This window comes from Bacillus rossius, chromosome 3 (assembly GCF_032445375.1).
Source record: "Bacillus rossius redtenbacheri isolate Brsri chromosome 3, Brsri_v3, whole genome shotgun sequence".
NCBI lineage: Eukaryota > Metazoa > Arthropoda > Insecta > Phasmatodea > Bacillidae > Bacillus > Bacillus rossius.
Window position 1 is genome coordinate 34,316,370 of NC_086332.1, and position 22,034 is coordinate 34,338,403.

Sequence of the window (22,034 nt, forward strand, 5' to 3'; positions counted from 1 at the left end):
TAATATCTACTTTGTGGAGCAAAGTTATACTCTCCAGCAATAGCCACCTTTTTCATGTTAAATAAAAGCAAAATAAAAATATGGTGCAAAGTTACACCACTGACTTGGTTAACTTTGCTCCACCAGAAAAATCAACATTTTAAATATTTATATTCATCTAACACATGATACGTTTCCAAAAATTGGTTCCTTTCCAATATATGGACTAAATGATTACACAGATTTAGCCCACTTTTTTATTTCACAATCTTGGGACAATCAAAATCCTGTTAAGTGGACCAAAGTTAGGCCACTTGACTGTATGCGTTCGGAGACGTACACGTGTCAATCTCGCTAAGCTCAGACTCACAGTTGACAAACGGAACTCCGTGAGAGCGGTTCAAAAAAAGTATCATATTGCATTATCGCCGCTGCTAATTGTAAAACCTTGACGAATTCCACAGGTTACTAAGAGACGTGTAATGTGTAGCCGCCGCTAAAATAAGAAAAAAACGACGCTGTGTTTATACCAATATCTCGTGTCACTTAAACCTCTCTGTGCGCTGGCGTGTTACGCATCGCGGAAAAAAGTTATCGTCTGTGCACATACCGTTCCACTCGTCCCACGTCACATTCTCATCAAGCACCCGAGCCCGGCAGTCGGACTGCATGCCTGACATTATAGCCCGCAGAATAAAACCATTTGGATATAAATGTTCAATTTTTAGTTTCTTTTGCTTACGAAGAGGCGACGCCGGACGTTTCGGCATCTAGGACCTTATTCACAATGCGCAGTCCGCAGTTTGACAACTTGCAACCGGCAGGCGGCAGTCGGAGATAAACTGTTCCACAGACAGCAGTCCAGCAGTCGCCAGTCGAGCAGTGGGATATCATCGAACTTCATTTCGGACTGCCAGACCGCCAGCTGTCAAAATATTTTCACCTATCAGAAAATCTTTCGCGATGATGTGGTTTAATCAAATACTCCCTTGGTCATGTTATGTAATTTTGACTGGCGACTCCGGACTGCTGACTATGAACTACGTGTTGCCTACCGATGCTACGCTAACTGCAATCCTAAATTTTGCTTTGGAATTATACAAAAAAACATTTACCACCTAAAACCCTGCAATGAAAATATTTAGCAAATATCTCAAATTTTAAAATTGATTTTTTTATGTTACCTTCTTTAATATCGATATTAATGATAATACCAATTTTAAAGCTTTAATAAAACCGGCCCGTTGTCGTATATCAGGTTTTTTCTATTTACGATATTCATGAACACTGTCGTTTTTACATGTTTTATGTATAACGTATTCTATATAACTAATGTTAAACAATCGAAGGATTATCAGCATTTGTTGTGAAACTTTCCTATAATGTAATAATAACACGTGTAGGGCCTATTGACGAAACAATCGTTCGTTAAATTTTTGTAATACGTATATATGTAAATTTGAGGCAACATTCCTTTTAAACTTGCTGTGCTTATTCAAAGGAAACGTGCAATTAAAAATAATGCATCACTAGAAATGAAATTATTTTAGGAATGTGTATCTGATGAAAGACGATCCAAGGATGAATCTTTCGTACATACTGTATGTTGATGTAGAATGTAACGCCGACACTAGTTGTTTCATGGTACGGAAAACTTAAAATTTTGTGATGAAAATTTTTGAACTGTAAATGGACCTTTCTTTTCCATCTACAACGACGCGTCTTCACAAAAAAAATTGTTTTTGTCAAAAATATTTAGTTAATATTTTTTCCTTAAAATATTCTCATAAATACTAATATTATAAATGCGAAAGTAACTCTGTCTGTCTGTCTGTCTGTCTCTCTGTCTGTCTGTTTGTTTGTTACCTTTTCCCGGCTGAACGGCTGAACGGATCGTAATGAAATTTGGCAAGGAGATAGATTATATCCTGGGGATGGACATAGGCTATATTTTGTCTAAAAAAAAAAATATATTTAAACGTGTTAAAAAAATATATCTTAATTTTATGTAATGTGTGTCATAGATATACAAACTGTTAGTGTCATTCCTCTATGCATGCCGTGCAATAGCTTTCAAGCCATTACGTTACGTTTTTCTATTGTAAGGAACTAAGTAGAGAGTAAGAAAAAAATAAAGATCTTGACAGTTTGTAGTGTCACCATATTTGTTTCAATTTTCAATACCGTTTTAGTATATTACAATTTAAATTGCAGAAAAAAATCATGTTTCATAAACACATAAATAGTGAGTGTGTGTCATTTCTCTATGTCCACGAGGTCTTGCCGCGTCAATTTTCTCCTTCGGGCGAACCCGTCCGCTTAATTAAATAAACAGCTTTTATCGTTGAATGATTTCATGATTTATTTCATGAAAATCTGCTCTCATAAAAAAGTAAGTTTTATAGTCATTCAATAGGTATCTCTTTCTCTCTCTCCCTCTCTCCCTCTCTCTCTCTCTCTGAAGATCAATCTATGAATCGTTACACATTTATTTCCTTTATTTTTTTATTTTGATTTGATACAATATGATTTCACTAAAAATCTATTTCTACCCCTTCATATTTTCATTTCCACATTACGAAGTTTCACTTCTTCCGCGCGGAGGGACTCCACGCAATATTTTTGCATGCAATTAAAAACTATTTTTAATGATGCCAAAGAAGTATAACTTCTCATGCGCGTACCTAAGTACACGCACCCTTTTTTTAAATTTAATTTCTTCTATATTTTTTCTCCCTACCTAGGGCACTCATAATTCTTTTAAATTTCACGTGTATGTTTTCAATGTCATTCGAGTTGTACAATTTTTTTTTGTCAAATTGGTCATTATTTATACTTTGTTTTATTTTGGAAACATACGTATTTTAGGTATTATGACAAATAAAAAAAATTAATTACACTAATATTCTTAGGTTTTTATTGTGTGGATAGTTTGAAGTTTAATATTAAGTAGGTATATAAATTCGTAAACTTATAAATTTCTTCGAAATTTATTCATAGGTTGGTAGGGCCTACTAATATTTATATTTGTATAGTTTGAAGTTTAATATTATGTATGTACGTAAATTCTTAAACATAGAGTTATTTATTAATTTATTTAGAAAATTATTAATAGGTAGGTAATAAGTTTTTCTATTTGTCAATATTGTTATTATGGTAGATAGGAGTACAGTAAATGCCTACATTCTTATATTCCTTTATATCTCTTTCGTTTTGGAGTGTTCCCGAGCCATTCGGGGTCCTCAACATCACCCCCCCCCCCCCCCCAGGTGGTTAAAGCCCCAAAATTTCGAAAGTTTAAAATTTTTAAAAAATCTTTCTTTTTAGATTTTAAGTGTTTTCGAGTCATTCAGGGTCCTCGAACACCCCGCTCCCTCTAGGAAAAAGCCCCAAAATTTCGATAATTTTAGGAATTTCAAATATCTATTCTTTCGAGATGGAGTGCTTCAAAACATTCGAGGTCTTGAACCTCCACCCCCCCCCCCCTTCTCCCTTCCACAAAAGTGAAAGCCACAAAATTTCGAAAAATTGGAGGAAATTGTATTAAAATTAAGTCATTACGAACTAAAGTGTCCGGGGCATGGTGGAACTTTTACCCAAAGTCGACTTCCCACCCAATTTTGAGGGAGGGGGGGGGATGCAAAACCCCAAAATTTCGAAATATTTCTTAAATTTAAGAATACTTTTTTACTATTTGGAGTGTTTCCAAGACATTCGGGGTCCTCAAACTACCCTCCCCCCACAAGGAGTCAAAGACCCAATAATTAAAAAATTTCGGAAAATTTCCAAAAGCCTATTCTCTTTCGATTTGGAGTGTTTACGAGCCATTCGTGGTCCTCAACAACACACCCACCCCCCTCAGGGGTCAAAACCCCAAAATTTAAAAAAATTCAAATATCATTCTCTTTCGATTTTTATTGTTTCCCAGCCATTCAGGGTCCTCAAAATCACCACTCCCCCTCTGGGGACAAAGCCCCAAAATTTCGAAAATTTCAGGAATTTCAAATATCATTTCTTTCGAGATGGAATGTTCCAAACCATTCGAGGTCCTGAACATCCACTTTCCGCAAAAGTGAAAGCCCTAAAATTTCGAAATATAAGAATATATATAATTGGATGTTGGCAAGTATGGCGTCGATAAACTCTTACACCGTTTGACCGATCGCCATGAAATTTGGCACATCGAAGTGTTTTTATCATGAAGAAGGTTTTTATGCTATCCATTTTTTTTGTAACTCGCCGCTAGATGGCGCTGTAGCGCATCAACTTCTAAACCTTTCAACCGATCGCCATGGGTAAACAGAAAATCATAGGTCACAGATACACAAACAGTAATTATGTATCATTTCTTAATGTCCAACACACTGGACATATCGCTATCCATTTTGCTGTAACTCGCGGACAATATATCACCCGGTGTTCAGCCCGGGCAAAGCCGGGTACTGCAGCTAGTAAATATATAACCCTTATAATATCGTCGAATTGCATTCTTATTTCCATTATTTTTTTCACTTATTGTGACATAGTAGGCTATTCAAAAAATATGACGAAGTTGCATACAAATATATCGGGGCTCCTTGCGCTGCCTAATGTTTCAAAATGCTCTCGCTGAAAATAATATAATGACTTCATCTAACTTAAGAGCATTTATTCAACTTCTAAAAATCGTACTTTATTCATAAGAAAATAAACATTAATGTTTATATTAAAAAAAAATGTATTTCACTGGGTGCTTCATTCTGTATATTATTTTTGTTTTTATCTTCTGCCAGCCATTTTACAAAACAGATAATGCGCGTTAGATATTTTGACCTTGAGTGCTTTGCCCTGTGTCGTGCATCTCTGCGCCCGGCGAGCCGAGCCAGTCGCTCGGAGAGAGTGTTTATTAGGCTAACGCTATGTCACGTAAGTTAATACTGTGAAATGTTTTGTAATTTAGATTCTGAATTATTATTTTATTGTTTCCAAGTAAATCTGTCTATATGCCGAGTTTGATGTGCACTTAATAATTAGATACAGGCTGAGAATCTCGAACTATGCTATCTTACACCTCTGTCGTGAGGCACCTCTATCAAGAAGTGTGTGACTGAGTGGTATGTTTTGTGATCGAGTTGTAATTTTTGATGTTTAACATCTTGGCTCTCTGTATAAATGGATTGTCCGCAACCGAAATTGCTTTACATATTGTTACAGTAAAAAACTATGCCTGTAAGTACCATGAAGAAATTCAGTCAGTGTATGTTGGAGGATTGCGTAAGCAAGTAACTTTGCATACAGCAATATTGAACTACTTTAATTCTGAATAGGAAAAGCTTAAGTAAGTTTTAATATGACAGTGACACACAAGTTCCTTTCCTTTTGATTCGGGCTAAAGCATACGAAATAATTACAATTTATCTAGCGTAACCACATATTATAGTTGTCGTTGTAGCAGTTAGAACCATACAGAAATGGGACCTGTAGAGTGTCAATTATGTAGTAAACAACAAAACAATACTGCCACATACATTATGAAACATAAATTTGGGCAAAGCATGAATCATAAAAATGAGATATGCCATGACTGATTTCCTACTGTTTATGACGTAAATTAGAGGTGTAGTAAATCTAAGTGAGTGATACTTTGGTCTAAATTTGGTATATTTAAATTTAATTTGAACTTATTGTACTGTAAGGTCCCTTGTTTAAAATCACTGGTTTTTAACCAACTCCACAGTTGTACAATACATGTGAAAAAAAATTAACAATAAGAAAACTAGTTTTATATGCACACACACTTTATATGTATATATTTAAATGCATACACATATTTACATATCAAATGTATATATATATATATACATTTATGATTGCGACCACTACGATGCCCATTCCCTTAGCAGTTTCCATAAAAATTTTCTGTTAGCGCGCCTGCTCCCGTGTGGGTAGCATTTCAGCAACCTTTCAAGGGGTTTGGAACTGGGAATAAAGGTTTTCATACCGAAAATATTAGCTAAAACCGTACTAGAACGTGTTCGATTTTTTCTGCATTACCCACGAGCCAATGTTGCCAAGATGATTGACCCGCGTGTAAGAACATAAACCTGTATATATTAACTTATGCAAATATTAGGAAACGTATTAGTTTCCCAAATTAAATTTTATGGTATTGGAGTATTCTGAAATATATTTGGTAAACTAAAATAGTCACAGCATTGCTCTACTGATAATACATAATCTCCTACAAAAGTTCCCATTGACTTTGTTGTGCGTCTATAAATCGCGCTATTTTTCAACTTAGGTAATGGAATATAATTTTTTTTTCGATAAAATATTACTGATTCAAAAAATATGCTTACAGCAAATACATACTAAAATATTTTATTTGTTTATCCTATTGTTATAATAAAATTAAATTTATAGCTTAGTCATTTGGTTTGATTGTTTAATACAAGTAGTTTTAACAACTAATTAATTATCTAAATTTATTAGGAAATTATTCTTCATATATTATTACTGAATAAACTAAGCAAATCATAGAAACCCCACACCTGTTAGTCTAAACGAAAATGCGATGGTTTTCCTTCACTTCAGATTTCAGTTTACTATGCGAACTACTACATTAAACTGAGCGTGTTTATTTGTCTCACTTGTTAACGAAAATTGTTAGTTACAATTTCTTTTAAGTAGTAGAATAAGTTAGTAACCAATCAGTATGTACGTGCGTATAAAATATGTGAATCGGGACCATTTTGAATTAGTACAATACAAATAGCACATTTAATATTGTGAATTAGTTGAATGAGCTGTCTTATTTATGTTATCTTATGAATATATAATAAATAAACTACATTTGAGCAAACTTCATTAATTTTACAATTGCTCGGTTTTTTTAATACCGCACAAATTTGTTTTATTTTTTGCAAGTGAAGTCAGGAAGATTAAATACCAAGTTCATCCACCAGGTTACATTATTTTTAAATACACCGTGAGATTTTTTATATATTTTTTTTAGTAATTGGTTGAATGGACAATAACATGTCTATCCTAGCCCAAAAAGCATGATTTGTCGGCAAATGCGTTGGCAGGTTTTCTGTTAGTATTCTAGGTATCGTGTGAATGGAGTAACTAATTATTTCTTCTCTTCTGCTAGATAAACTTTTGCTCATTTTTATCCCCATGGGTATAATTGAAGGTATAGCATAAATTTGGCAGCTGTGTAATGGGCTTAATTTAAATGAAGAATATGCGGTCCTAACATACACAAACAATAACTGGAGGATTAAATTCTGAAGTGTAAGAAGTTGAAACGCCAACGTACGAAACATATGTTCCAGATTAGGTTATCAACTAAATTAAAAAAAAAATGCTTTCTTCAAAGTCATTTAAAAACCAATTCCAAAAATTCTTTTTCATCAGAAATTATGTTTACCTTTTTTACTTGCACATACTCCCCTTTAGAACAAGGTTTTTTTTAAACCGATATAAGTTAAATCTACGCTAAAGTTTAATGACAGGAAAATGTATTAAACTGGGCATGTTTATTGGTTCAAGCAGAGCTAGAAAATTTTATCATTCAGTTACCAGTAATTTAATAGGTCTGTACTTTTAGGTAATATTATATCGATCTTAAAAATTGCAAGACTTGTGTTTCTATAATAAGCAGATAGAGCATTATAATTTGGGAAACTGTTGGCGTAATATAGGCTTATACTGTGCGTCTTGTACGGGATAGCCTAGCGTGTAGATTATTCAGGACACAAATATGCATTGCTGTGGACAGGGAAGCGAGCGGTCGCCAGCTACACGTTCCTTATCACCACGGCCTGCTATCATTCTCTCATTCTCTGCGTCTGTCTTTTCCCCTCCTCCCGCGTTGCGTTCAAGGTCGCGTCAAGGAAGAAGGGAAGAGGAAGGTGGCCGGAGCTGTGTCCCCCCTCACTCCCCAGCTGCCCTCCACCCTGCTCAGTGTTTCTTCGACTCGCCACCCTGCTTGGAGGAAAAACTACAACTCTTGAGCTCGAGCGGTGAAAAAATCGGCCACGAGGCGGGCCCCTTAAGGTAGAAGGCGGACAAAGAGATTGGTTCGGATGTACCGGGAATCGAGTGGGGAGTGGGGTAAGCTGGGTCACAGGACAGAGAGACGGAAATCTATTAATAGGAGGGAGAAGGTGAATAGAGGGGCGAATACTCGCTGGTCAAATCACGATCGGGGAATGGAATAACTTGTAGGAGAAGATAGTGTTGGCAAGAAATTTATTACAGTTCAGGAGGGAATGAGGAGACTGCTTGCCACTGGTTTTGTTTCCAATAGGAGCAGGTTCAGTTCAATTCACGTGTTTGTTCACGAAAACATTCCTCTCCGAACATCCTAGCCCCGCATATAACTTATGCTGCTCGGCGACCCGCGAAAACCGACACCCAGCACTATCGAAACACTTCGGTAGATAAACACCAGGAAACCCGCCTGCCTCGCGCGTCATCATACCTCAGTGATTAAAGGCACCAAGGTCCACGGCAAAAACCTAGCCACGAGGTCACGTGGATATCAAATAGATTTAATTAATACAAAGAAAAAATATCTTAGAGCGATTATACTACATAAATCAAACGATAGTTTATAAATTCCCATTAGAATATGTAGTTTTATTGTATATTATTTTTGTCGGATTGGTACACATAATGATACACGCACTGTGCAGTGTTGTTTTTAACATTAACATTATTCCAGAGTGGTTTATGTATCTTCAAATGTTCATGGAGGATTGTATCTATGAATGTTGTTAATGCTTCTAATCCATTTTCTTGGTCAGTGCAAACTAACACAAAAATGCCTAATTTTTGAGATTACATTATGAAATTATAGTGGTTTAGTTTTGTTCTATTGATATTAGTATTTCATTTAATAAATTTCTTTGAAGTGCACTTTCACTGTTTTAACGTCATGAGGGTGACTTTAGGTGTAATGGGTATATTAGAGGTTATGTACGTAAAATTATGCCATTAAAATGCAATAATTGCTGTGAAGGTGGTGTTGGTTGCCAGGACACTACTTGTCGCATCCACAAGAGCGATAGCGAAGTTGTTTCTAGGTAGTCTATTTTTAGACACGGTAACTTGGCCCAGGTTTGCGAGACGTCATTGTGTCTCTGGCACTCAATTTACTACCTTCTTTTGTTCCACTCCTTGCCCTTGCTAAACAATAGTGGTCTCACCCCCACTCAGTGCTCGTCCGCAGGGGTTGCTCTTTGGGAGCCAAAATATCTTTTTTTTTTTTAAATCCTAAGTCAGGCTTATGGTTTTAATTTTAACACTTTTAACACTTACTGACAGACAACGCACAGCCTAAACTGTTGGACCTAGATATTTGAAATTTGAAGGAAATATTCCTTGCCTAAGGGTGCACTAAGAAAGGATTTTACGAAAATTAGCTCCCAAGGGGAGTTTAGCCCGGAAAACACCGGGTACTTCAGCTAAGATATATATTATATATAATTTTACTACTAACTCTTTATTGTAGTCAGCAACACAACCATTTGAAACCAAATAAAAATAATTTACCGAATACGTATATTTATTTTCAAAGTAAAATTATTTATATAATTCTTTGACGGATCATTTTTGTTAAATGAAATACTTTAGTGCAAAAGTTTCTTCTACGGCGGAAAAAAAAAAACACATGCTAATGAAACCGCTATATTGGGAAGGAATCAGTCATAGACGGAACCATCTCAAAATTTGCGTGGATCGACTTGGAAAATGGAAAACCCAAATCAGGATGGCCGGAGTGTGGTTTGAACCTGGCTCCTGAAGGCGATTTCCCTGCCTTACCATTGCAGAGCAGCGTCTGATACTGATAGTCGCCCAAAATCTCTACTCGATAATCGCAACATAAAATCTTGGTTACATAGTAATTTACTTTTCCGTTTAATTTTTACAGCATTGCACTCTTGAGTTTTGTCTGTCCGCGAAGTGTGTTTTTAAAAATTAAACGTCATTTGAAATTAGTAACAAGAGCTGGATGAAATAACGGGTAACATCCCATGTCGACTGGTGAATCGCGTAAAATCGTTAGCAGTAAAATGTGCGACTCGGATCGTCGGACCCGAGGGACAGTTCCACACCGCGAGCTTTGAACAGTTCAAGTTGAGGATTTATGCAGTTGAGCCATGGACACGAGTGAATAAATAATCGGAAGGCGTTGCTTGGCCTGTCATCGGCGGGCGGGCCAGGGCATAGCTGCGGCGTGTCGAAAGGAACCTTGCTAAAAGAAGTGCGTGAGTTATACGACTAATTTGTCCTCGCGTACGTCCTCTTTCTGAGCTACGAAGCAGAAAATGGCTAGACACACGGATGTAAATTCAGAGAATTTCTTTTACATATGACGTTACCCCAGTTTTGTATCTCGCACGATCAAAGTTTGTCTTACTCCACAAATTTGCGCAGTATATTTGAAGGAAAATTTTAAATTTCGTCTTCATTTTAATAAGCTGTGTGGTTTTTCTCAGAACATAAATAGGCTGCATCGGAGTGCCTAGAATATTTAGAACTTATTTGGTAACTTAGTATGCAAAAACAAAACAAAAAGCGTGGATACAAATTTATTTCAGCGAATGTCGGTTTCCTTTACACGTACATCTGAAAAAAAAAAAAAAGCTAAATCGTCCTCACTGTACCACATAGAAGTGGCTTCTGGCTGCGAAATCTTATCTCGTATGTCGGGTCGGCACGATGGCGCCAAGGAACAGTTGCTGATAAACTCGGCGATAAGGCGTGTGTGGTTAACTGAGAAAGGCGTCAGTAACCATATGAATACTAATATATATATATATATATATATATATATATATATATATATAAACGGTTTGTCCCCCGAAATGCTTTTTGGATTTATGCTATATTATTGCCCTTTGTTTTTATTTATCTAATCTTACTTTCTAAGTTCATAAGAGATTGGCGAGTTTGCGTAGCATATCATATTCGGGAGAGAGAAAAATTTTTCTCGGGGAGGGCGTTCATAAAAGTGGAAAGCCCAGCGCTTCGCAAAGTCTAGGACCGCTACTGCTGCCAGGAAACACAAAAGTGAAGACAGAATAATAACATTATAGCGATGGCTAAATACGTCTACAGAGAGATTAGAAATGATTATTGTAAACCTTAGTGGACTGCAGTTACGCTTTTCTTCCCCGATGTAGCCCTACATGCCTTAGTCACAAAAGTTGCAGGAATCGTGTCCAAGTAGTCTATATTTAATGCCGGTTTTGCACAACGTGTTACTGTAAGCAATAAGCATGTCTTTCTTAGGAACGTGATGTGTGTTTCGCGCAGGTTTTTGATTATAATTGTGTGTGTGTGTGTGTGTGACTTGTTTTAACGAAAACATAAAATGTACAATTAACTTTTCTCAAGCAGATTTATCATTTGAATGTCCATATGTAAAGCTGGCGTGGGCAACACTCGCCGAGCGGTGGCTCTGACCACGAACACGGGCGGCTGGTCCCAAGGCCGTGTTCCCCAGACGCTCGAGAATATCAAAACAACTCAAGAGTCCCACTTTCTTCCAGCCAGAGATATGTTTCTCAATAACAACCCGACCTTCCTCCACGTCCAGCACTTCGTGGCATTCACACGCAAATGCAAGTCTCGAGCGTTCATTCCTGTAGCGCAGACAAGTGTTTTCACGTGCCTCGAAATTCACCAGTGTGTAGTTTCAAGGCCAAAGTCTTCATTCATGTTTTGCTGGAAATAGCATAGTCCCAAATTACATTAAATATTACAAGCAACCAGCAGTGTTTGTTGTTAGCTATTTTCAGTGCTGCCAAGTATTACGGGTTTTCCGTATCTTTTACCGATTTATACATCCAGTTGCGGTATTACGGAGTGGTATTTATTTATTCAGGAAACAGAGAAACTTGATGACACATCAGAAATATCGTGTGTATCAGCGGTTCGTACGACAAGTCTCGTGCATATAACTGGATGTGAGTTGGCTGCATGCATGGGATAATGATTTTAGTAAAATCCAATTTGACCCAGCTCAGCTTATAACGTGTGCTATAAATAATATCCCCCCCCCCTCAAAGATTCTAGAATCCAAGGTTATCAAATATAAATTATGAGAAGAACGTTTTGAAAAGAACTTAAATTTAAAACGTAAACATGTTTTCAGTTTTTTAAGGTTACTTTTTGTTTCTATTTTAAAGTATTGAATACAGGAATTAAGTAATCACTATACATGTGTTAGTTGTTTCGCACAGCTTAGTATGTGGCATAAACTTAATTACGCTTTCTTTACGTGTTTTTTTATTGTTATGAGTTAATATAATTGATGGGAGTGCTTGTAGGTTTGCATCACTTGTAATTTTGCTACTGAAAAGTTTCAAGATTTTTGAATACCGGTCCTGCCATCTTGGTTTCACAAAATCACTCTACGCAACTCCTGGAATTTTTACATAGTATGGGCCATAGCCGATTTCTCTTCCAACAATGTTAGCATGTGACGCCACGCCTGTCTCTAAAGACCTCGTCGGTATGTGAAGACAATAACTATGCGCGTACATTGACGCAAACAACGTGATCAGATGTGGTCGACAAATGCTCCTCGGCGGTCTTAGTTTTATGTTTTATTTTCATTGAAACATTGATAGAGACCCGGAAATTTCGGATTCATTTAGTCGCAAGCTAGAATGCAAACCTTCACACTCTCGCACTGTGTTCATGATTGGCCAGCAGTTGTTTGGACACGCCCCTCTACGACCGTGAGCCAACGATTCCCAGCTAGGAGAGAAGTAAGCGAATCAGGTAGTGCCAAATAACAAGGATAAAAATGTTCTCGCTAAGAAATCAACCAATGGGAAAGTAAACTTGGGTCGAGAACACCTATAACATTGAATTCTATCCTGAGGCCAGAGGAATCCGCGAAATTTCCGGGACTCTAAACATTGATTACGTTCCATCGCGCGCGCACGCATCGGTGTGAAAACAGACCAGTGGACGGATGTGGCGACGCCCACGCGGGATGCCGGGCAGCGGCGGGGCGGGGACCTCACGGCGTGTGACGTCGGCCGGCGTGCAAACAGCTTCCGTCGTGCCGCCGACGTCGTAAACAGGTCTGCCCGCCCCCTCCCTCCCTGCCCGTCTCCCAGGCCCGTCAACACCTGGCGGTGGCCCGCATCCCCCGACCGCCTCGGTCAGGGCTCTCACTGCCCAGTCCTAACTGCCGTGTGGGGCATGTGTCGTTTTGCCTAAAGGCGTTTTGCCTAATTTTAGACAAAACGCCTTTAGGCAAATCGCCGTCGGGCAGAACTCCGTTAGGGAAAACGTCGTTAGGCAAATCGCCGTTAGGCAAAACGCCTTTAGGCGAAATGACTTTAGGCAAATCGCCGTAACAAATTCATGTTTAGGCAAATCGCCTGTTACTCGCCGTGTGCGGGAACAGCGTCTCTGCCAGTCCATCATCCTAGTGTCGTGGCAGACATCTTCTTTATACTCTCTGGTTGCTTTACCGTTATTTTCTTTCTAACTAAAAAGTGCAACTGCAATAGCAACATCCAAAAGTTTTTGCGCCACATTCTACGATGAAACGATACATCCAACAGCAATCACAACCAGAAGACTGATCGTGCAGTCCAAACTGCCGTCTCGAACTGACCAGACCGAACTAGGAGCTGGACTGACCGCACGTGTGGGGGACAAGCGCAGTCTCCTCGTCGGAACTTGTGTATCAGTTCTGGCATGTATGGAAAGCATGGGATCATGTAGCTTTCATATTCAAAATATTATATTTGTAGTGTATTATTCCTTAAATAAATTCAAATTAGGCTTTCCCTAAACCACCGCTAACCTGAATGTTCCAGGGTTTCGGGTAAAACCTATTTTTTTATTGGTTTTAATGAATGGCATTCTAAAGATAAAGACTTGTAATAACACGCTTTTATTAGCTTCACTTGTAACTATGTAATCAAATCTTGGAAGTCGATTTTAACCTAGGTACTTTTAATTGTCGTATCGATTTGAAACTTTCCAAGTATATGTAATCCGGATGACAATACAGTAATTTCATGACTCCGACCTGAAGAAAGAGTGGGGCAATTTAATAGCAGCAGCAGCAGCAGCAGAGGAAAAAAAAATAAGAAAAAACCTACTTTGAGGTAAGGTAATTTGCTCCCAATTTTTCGAAAGTCAGGAGAATTGAAGTACGTTAATTTTTTGACGTTCTTCCGAGGTCTCGGTCACCATTGGACCCGGGGGGGGGGGGGGGGGGATGAATCGATTCAATTGCCCCCGAAATTTTAGGAACTTCGGATATTGATTTTGTGGTACAATTGGGACATTCAATGTGAACTAAATGGCAAATAAATATATATATTTTTAAACTAATAAAACACTTATTGTTGTATAAACTAAAAAGTTAAAAATAATTTTAAAATTTTAGTAATGCGTTCAACAGTAATAACAATAAACTACAACTCGGTATGTAATTTTTTAATAAGCTTAAGTAAAGAATCAAGTAGTGAACAAAACAATTAATTTTAATGTAAAAAAGCGTGGGATGCTTAATTTCAGTTGTCTTAAATTTTCTATCACTAGTGGCTATTCTTTAGGACATAGTTAATATGAAAATGAAAAGAAGAGCACCCCTCGATTTTTTCATTAAAATAATTTTGTTTATTACTTGATTCTTATTTTTAGTTTATTAAAAAAAATACATACAAAGTTGTTTATTCTATTGCTGTTGACCATATTACTTAAATTTAAATATTTTAAACTTTTTAGTTCATACAACAATAAAACGTGTTTTTAGTTATTTATATATAATTTTATTTGAGATGAATGTTAAAATTATTATCATATGCTTTCATCTTAAATGTCTGGTTTTTTTCCCCCCAAGTTCGTTATCAGAGATAATTAACTAACGTATCAGTTATAACACTTTCTTTTTCTGCAAACCAGGGCCCAAATCTCACAGAAGCGAAATAATGTTGCGGATTGTTCGATGCAGGTATGCTGAGCCAGAGTCCGATGTAGCTTGTTTCCCAGGAGCCTCGTGACTTGCCGCTAGCGCCTCTAGCGGAGGTGTACTGCGTTTCTGATTCGCAGCGTCACGTTTCCCGGTACTGTTTCATCCACGCAGGGTTACTTCTGGAAGACAGCGCTGATGCAAGCACAGGCGTCCAAGTACAAGGGATCCGCCATGTTGCTTAGTAGGAAAGGAGGGCTGTGTGTGTGTTTGTGTTTGTGTTTGTATTGTACACACACATACATTTAGGGATTGGATTCTAATCTGGAACCTCGTCCACAAAAAAATCTTAAGCCAAGAGAAGTTACATTTTTTTTGGTCAGAATCCATTTCATTATTTTTCTTCATAGAAATGTTAAAAGTGTTGCGTATTAATGTCAACAATATTTGCAGCAGAACTTCATTGTTTAAAGTAGCAATACTCTTAAATTTAATTTAGGCAAAACGCTTATTCAAGCCTGACAGGGCATTTCTACGTTGCAAGAGACTAATTTTTTACATGCAATATAATATTTTCACGTATGGATTTTGCGACATCTTGCAGCTTTCGAAGAAAAATATGTCGGTAGAAAAGCGATGATGATCCGACAGGGAGTTTTCATGTAGCCAACCTTTGACGCTGCCATAACCGGTTAATAATTATTTTTTGGCCGGGTAGCTAGCTGTCTACCTCGGAGCAGTGCGTAAGTCGCGGGTTCAAACTCAAGCCGAGACTTCGAAAAGCCTTACTCCCCCCGCCCTATTACCCCCTTCCCCTTCTTTATGCGCTGGTTCCCGACCTCATAGCGTATTGGTTGAAACGCTAGAGGTTCTTGGTTCGAATCCCGATTGTCTACAAGTACCCCTTGCACAAATTTCAGAACCTTCCACGACCTCGTAATAATAATCTTCTTACGATTATTTTACACCACAGGGCCATATTGGTGTATTATAAACAAAACTAAACAAAGTACAAAATACATATACTATTTTTACAAGTGGGGATCACACAGGTCCGAAATTATAACCCAGTTAATTAATTGCAGTTTTCTTCCCAACACAGGCCTGCTTCGTTTCTAGCATCCTCGTAAATACATTTCTCAGGAACGTGCTGATTTTTGTATTTAGAAACCTAAAACCTTTTCGAGATAATTTCCTTAGAATTCAGGTGGACAGTTGCCCGATTGATTATATGCGAGTATAAACTGAAGCGAAGTGCAATAATAATGCTAGTTAGCAAAATGGTGGGAATTAAAGTTTCGTATCTTTTTCGTAACTTTCGTGACCTGAAGACACCCTGGAATCAGAAGTGTACGCACAATTTCATTTTGGGAGAGGGGGGGGGGGGGGGATAGAACCTCGTTGCTTGCGGTTCGCTTTAAAATTATTTTCTTTTGTTTGAAACAATTGTATATTTTAGGATGAGTATGCCCCTGCTTGGAATCCAGTATAAGGCATATGTGTATCTGACTTTTTAATTCTAAAAAATGGATCAAGTTAAGCTTGTAAGCTAATAATCTCAGTGAAATATTATATGTAAACTGAACGCCGGTCGTGTATCAGCAGGAGGCGGGGTGACTTGGGTCGTGTCGCGCTGACTGCAAGGCCGCGACTCCGCGAGTGGGTATTTCTCTTTCTCTCTGCGGCGCGGTTTTCGGTCTTCCGGCGCGTCGGCGCGATAGACGGCGCCACTGATTGTCGACGCGGGCCCGTGGGAACCACTATCAGCCGCCGGGCCACGGCCTCCACTCCAGGACGGCAACGAGCCAGTCGGGCAGTCAGGCAGTCGGGCAGTCAGGCAGCCAGGCAGGCAGTCAGGCAGTAGTGATGGGCAGAACGGATCTTTTGACCGAATCGGTTCTTTTGGATCAGTACCGTGAGATGATTCGTTCAGAACGATTCGTTCATCTCGGTTAATTCGTTCTTTTCTGTGTATGGGATCTGGCTCTTTTATCAGGTGTCGTAACTCGTTCATGCTTTAGAGTATTTGAATTTGAACATTGCTTTCCGTAGCCAGTGAATCACAGTTGCGTATATGAAACAAGATTATTTATATTTTATTACTTTTTAAGTTACAAATATTAATATATATGCTATTTACACTCTAGTGACAGTAAAGTGTTTACATGTAGACCAACACATTTAGAGAAAAAAGACAAAAATTTAATACTACTGCAATTCAGTATGAAGAGAAACAAATGAAGTACATTAATTAACCCAAAAATGGTAAGTGTGAACATTTGTAGTTACTTTCCCTGTTATTTTTTAATTCATACGGTTTTTTTTTTGTTTTTTTAGTTTTTTATTTCCAAATTTGTGTATGTGAATGTGAAAAAGCAATTTTAAACCACTACTTAACAGTTGACATTTTCAGGTATAGATACTTTTCATGTTACCCTATTTTATTTGATCAGTTATCGTTTGCTCTTGTGAACATGCGCACGCTGTGATTACTAATTCTTCAGACTCCTGACGTCATGAATCATTATACGAACGAATCAGACCGGGCGCGTGACCGGTTCTCTCATCTCGTTCTCTCGTTCTCTCGTTTTCTCCGCGTTTTCGTTCTTCCGAATCTTTCAAGGTACCGACTCTCAAAGAGCCGGTTCTTTACATCGCGAACGAATCGCAAGATTTCGTTCTCTCAAAGATTCGTTCTTTTTGAACGAATCGTTAACGAACGACCCATCACTATCAGGCAGTCGACGGAAACTATTGTGTACGAGGAGCTGTGGTCTTGTGTCTCAGTCGCGCTGCACTCCTGTCTTCACGATCGTTTTCTGGCTCGAGGGAAAAAAAAAAAGGGGGGGGGGGGGTGGTTTATAGGCGGAATTCGGCCACTTAAAAGCCGCGCGGTTGAGAAATGCCAACATCAACAATTAAGTTTTAGATATGAGGAAAACAGAAATTTCGTAAACATGATAATATAAATAAAAAAACATATTTACGAAAATTCTTAGTTCAGAGAATTTATGGAATGAATGGTATATTAACGGAGTGGATTATTGATCATAGTGACAAAATATTATACTTAGGAATAATTTTTGCCATTGTTAAGATTATTTTGGTAGCAATGAAATAAGCATGGCTGCATAACGAAAATCTTGTGCGTGCTTTGCTTGTGTTCCGTGTTTTTTTAAAATAGAAACTAATGTTATGATTTTCAGCATTCAGACTTTAAGTTTTGAAACATAAAATAAAGCATTTTGACATTCTGTTTTGGTTGATACGTGTGGAAAAATAAATAATCTTAAACGTAATACTAATGTTCCCAGCAACAAATGACCAAAAACACTCAAGGTTTGCCAAAATTACTTCCGAAAAGTTATACGACTTTCAGTTGGTTAGGTTGCCTCTAAAATACCGCACAATTCTCAGATTTCCAAAGAAAATAAGAGCGTAAGTTATAGCATTGAGTGGGCACTCTTTGTCTTCTTAGCTTTGCGGTTTTCAGGCATGAACATCCTGTTGCAGCATCTTTAGCTTCGTTTTTCATTTTATGAGGTCGCCACTTGAAGCTCCAATGGAGGGCTGTGCTTATGTGGCCCTTAGTGAACCAGCCAGATGTTTGTTTATCCTGCTCCATGGCGTACCGTAGGTTAGACCATGGAATTTCGTGATCCGAAAGTAACGCCTGGACATTAGACCCGAATACTTATTTTTTTGAAAACCTTATAAATTTTCTGAGCGACGAATGGCATACGGTTTATTACATACGCTATTAAACGGTCGTGAGAAGAGCTTTCTGGACAGACCGCGTAACTGTCGTACGCGACTATACGGTAGCAGATAGAAACAATGCCTATACTCTAAACAAATGTTTTTCTGAGTTTCCACAACTGGACTAAGTGTATGAATTGTATTAGCATGATAGTTTTGTCAGTGAAATTATTAATTAAAGCTGGAGTATGCGTACAATTTAACTTCTGTAGGGAAAAAAAATATCCATCATGACGGTGAAGCTGATTCGTAGGTACCACCGTATCAGTGTTTCTACTCCATTCTGTCCTGATACGTCGCACTGTAGCCATGTTCTGCCTGCGTGCACCAGGTGCTACCGCGGACTTTGCACTCGGCCATAATGACTGACGCTGTTAGGGCTGCAAGCATTCGCTGAGTCAAGAGCCCAGGGCATGACGTTCGCAGTCGACTGAGCTGGTCTGGAACACGAAGTATTGAGCAATAGGCACAATGTACAGTCTTTCACAAAAACCAAGCACCTTGGCCAAGTTTACCACGTTTTGTTAACTCTCGACTCGTTGTGAGAACACTTCACTCAATACAAAAAAAAAGCCATTAGGTCCGAATTGAGCACGCGACTTTCTGCAATTAACAGTTGAAGTAACCGTATCCCCGATGCCAACGTTCATGACGTCACATCGACGAACTCTTAACTTGTATAGTAGTATAGTCCCTAATTCGGTGAAAATGGACACGCCATTGCTTAGCATTAACATGTCGCAGAGAAGCCAAGACTGACAAAATGTTTTTTTAAAAAAGAAAACTAATCATGGTTAGCTTTTGTTGGTAAAGAAATAATTAATAACACATGGGATTTCGAAGCCAGTGAGAACCGTACATATCAGTAGTGTATGAAAATAATAAACCGACGAAACAAGGACAAAATGACTTACAGAAAAAGGCCCTGGACCACAACGAAGACGGTACAGACGAACACGGCAGTTGGTATTAACTCATGCAGTGTATAAGGCTATAAGCTGTCCGCGGCCCTATAGACTAGTGGGTTGAGGTTCTCGTAGTATGAGTTGCGCTCAGCCCTGTGTTTCCATTGCCCGTCAGTATAGGCTTTGAATATATATACTGTATAGAAGTCGCGAGTGGATAGGATTTACTCTACGTTTTTCAGGAGCGTATGAGGAGCAGCTTGGGAATTTCACCGCTGCAGTGCGCTGCCGTAACGCCCTGTATCGTCTTAGTTGTTATTTACACGTTAGAGCGCAGCACTGTCCCCCGCTGTCATTCCCCCGCACCCCCCATCCATCATTCACTGCAGATCAAGGTCGTTCAACGGGAGGGGGAAGGGGTGTTTGAAGAGTTCGACACTTGTTCGCTAGGGACCACCACAAGTCGATGCCCTAGAGATGGTGGCGATTGCGGCGGTGAATTAACCAACTACCTCAAAACCGTATTAGAAATTTTAACCTGGGCTGGCGACTTCTATACAGTATATATATTCAAAGGTATAGGGGAATCTTCGTGACGCCATTAAGGTCTGTCGACATGGAAGTCTCGACACTTGAACATTGGATTTTATTAACTAGCCAATACGTTTCCAAATATAACACACAACAGCTACGATGTTTTCATTCAAGTTAGTTAGATGTACAAAAAAATTTCACGTGGCGAGGGCTGCGGATTTGCTAACCCCAATGCCATGACTGAAGTTGCTGAGCATCAAGTGGTTAGGAGCCCCCCATCTCGCTGTACCCTTAGAGGTCCTGCCACCTTTGTCCCATGTACAGAACCGCGTGACGCAAAACCATATTGAATCTACCTTACTTACTGAAAAGTTTGTCTGTTATCAGAACCCATTATTCCATTGAAATATACAATGTTGTTATTGTTTGTAACTCATGTTTTTTGAATATTTAACAATATTAAGTTTTGTCTGTGTTCCGTGGTGCAAAATTATTTACGAACTGCCAAGTAATTCAGTTATCCAGGTTAGGAAATTTTTTTTTATGTTGTTAGAGTGTAAGGTGGCCGCCTAGCTGGGCCATTTACAAACAGTTACAAGATTTCTCGAAAAGTGTCTGCATTTTAACAGCCATTGCATATGTTTATACAAGTTTAGTGTCATGGTTTCGTGTTTAACATGTATTTTTTTGGACATAGAGAAAAAAAGGCTAAAAACGGATGTTTTCACGGACGTCTTTAGGTGAGAAAAATTCTAAACTTTGTATCGTAAGTGGTGTTGGAAAGAGTATATCCCATCATATAATATGGTCAGTCCCATAACTAACGCGAAGACAGCACATGAGTTGGGTATCTAGCTCGTAAAGGCGAAGAGGCGTGTAATGCGTGAGCCACCGTCGCCCTTAAGGGGCCTCCCTAGTAAAAATGTTTAGCGCGGTGGGCCACTGGCCACGTGCTAATGCCAGTGGTTGGGCGTGGCGATATACTTGAGCCTGTCGCCTGCGCCGCGGTGGAGGGGGGAGAGGGCGTTTCAGCGAGGGGGGCGGAATAATGGGAGGGTTGTCATTGTGTGGACTTATACCTGCGTTATCTGCGAACAAGATCGTGGTAAGAAAGGTGACTGTTTTTCCCTTTCGCTACATTCAACCAAAAGATAATGTTCTCATATTGCCTTGCTTGCTTCCTGACAGTGTTTATTAACTTGAAACATTAAATTAGTGTTGCGATCCAGTCCATATCCATTAAATGCAAACAATCGTCAATTCTGTTTAAAACATTTATTTTTATTTTTTAATTATGTTCTACATAATTAATAGATTTACATACATTACAAAAAATTGTCACCAAAAATTTATGCGTTAGCTTGTGTTTTCAGAAAAAAAATTGTAAAAATTGTTATAATTAAAAAAAAATTTACAACGTTATACTTTAGAACTGACATTTGTGTGATGAATGGTTTTGCACGAACATTATGCTTTCATTCATAAAAGTCTTCCGCACCGCGACGAGAAATCACGTCCTACTAATAGATTGAGTAATAAAACTGGGAATAAAATGATGAAAATAATATTAAATATTTTTACTCTTAGACACAAATCAACTTTTGAAATCGCAATAACGACAAACAAATTTTTAACTTACTTCCTGAAGAAAAAGTGCATGTCAAACTCACTTTAAAATTCTGTAGAGAAAAAAATGTCAGGAATAAACAAGTGATCCCACCAACGACACATCGTCAACTTTGTATTCTAGGGTTCACGTCGTATTTAGTTACACTAAATATTACAGCATATTATTATTTTCTGGCACTTATTACATGTTTAGCATTTTATTTTTTTAATATTTTTTAATGACTTTAACGTTGCATAATATGATGAATAAATATACACGAATGAACTGGAATCCCGTTCCGAGTTACATA

The 22,034-nt window shown here is 38.3% G+C and overlaps 1 protein-coding gene across 1 annotated transcript in view; it reads left to right on the forward strand.

Moving 5' to 3' along the window:
• Positions 1-22,034, forward strand: part of LOC134530509 (homeobox protein TGIF2-like) — a 93,601-nt gene that overhangs the window by 44,453 nt on the left and 27,114 nt on the right. The gene's annotated exons all lie outside the window — the stretch shown is intronic.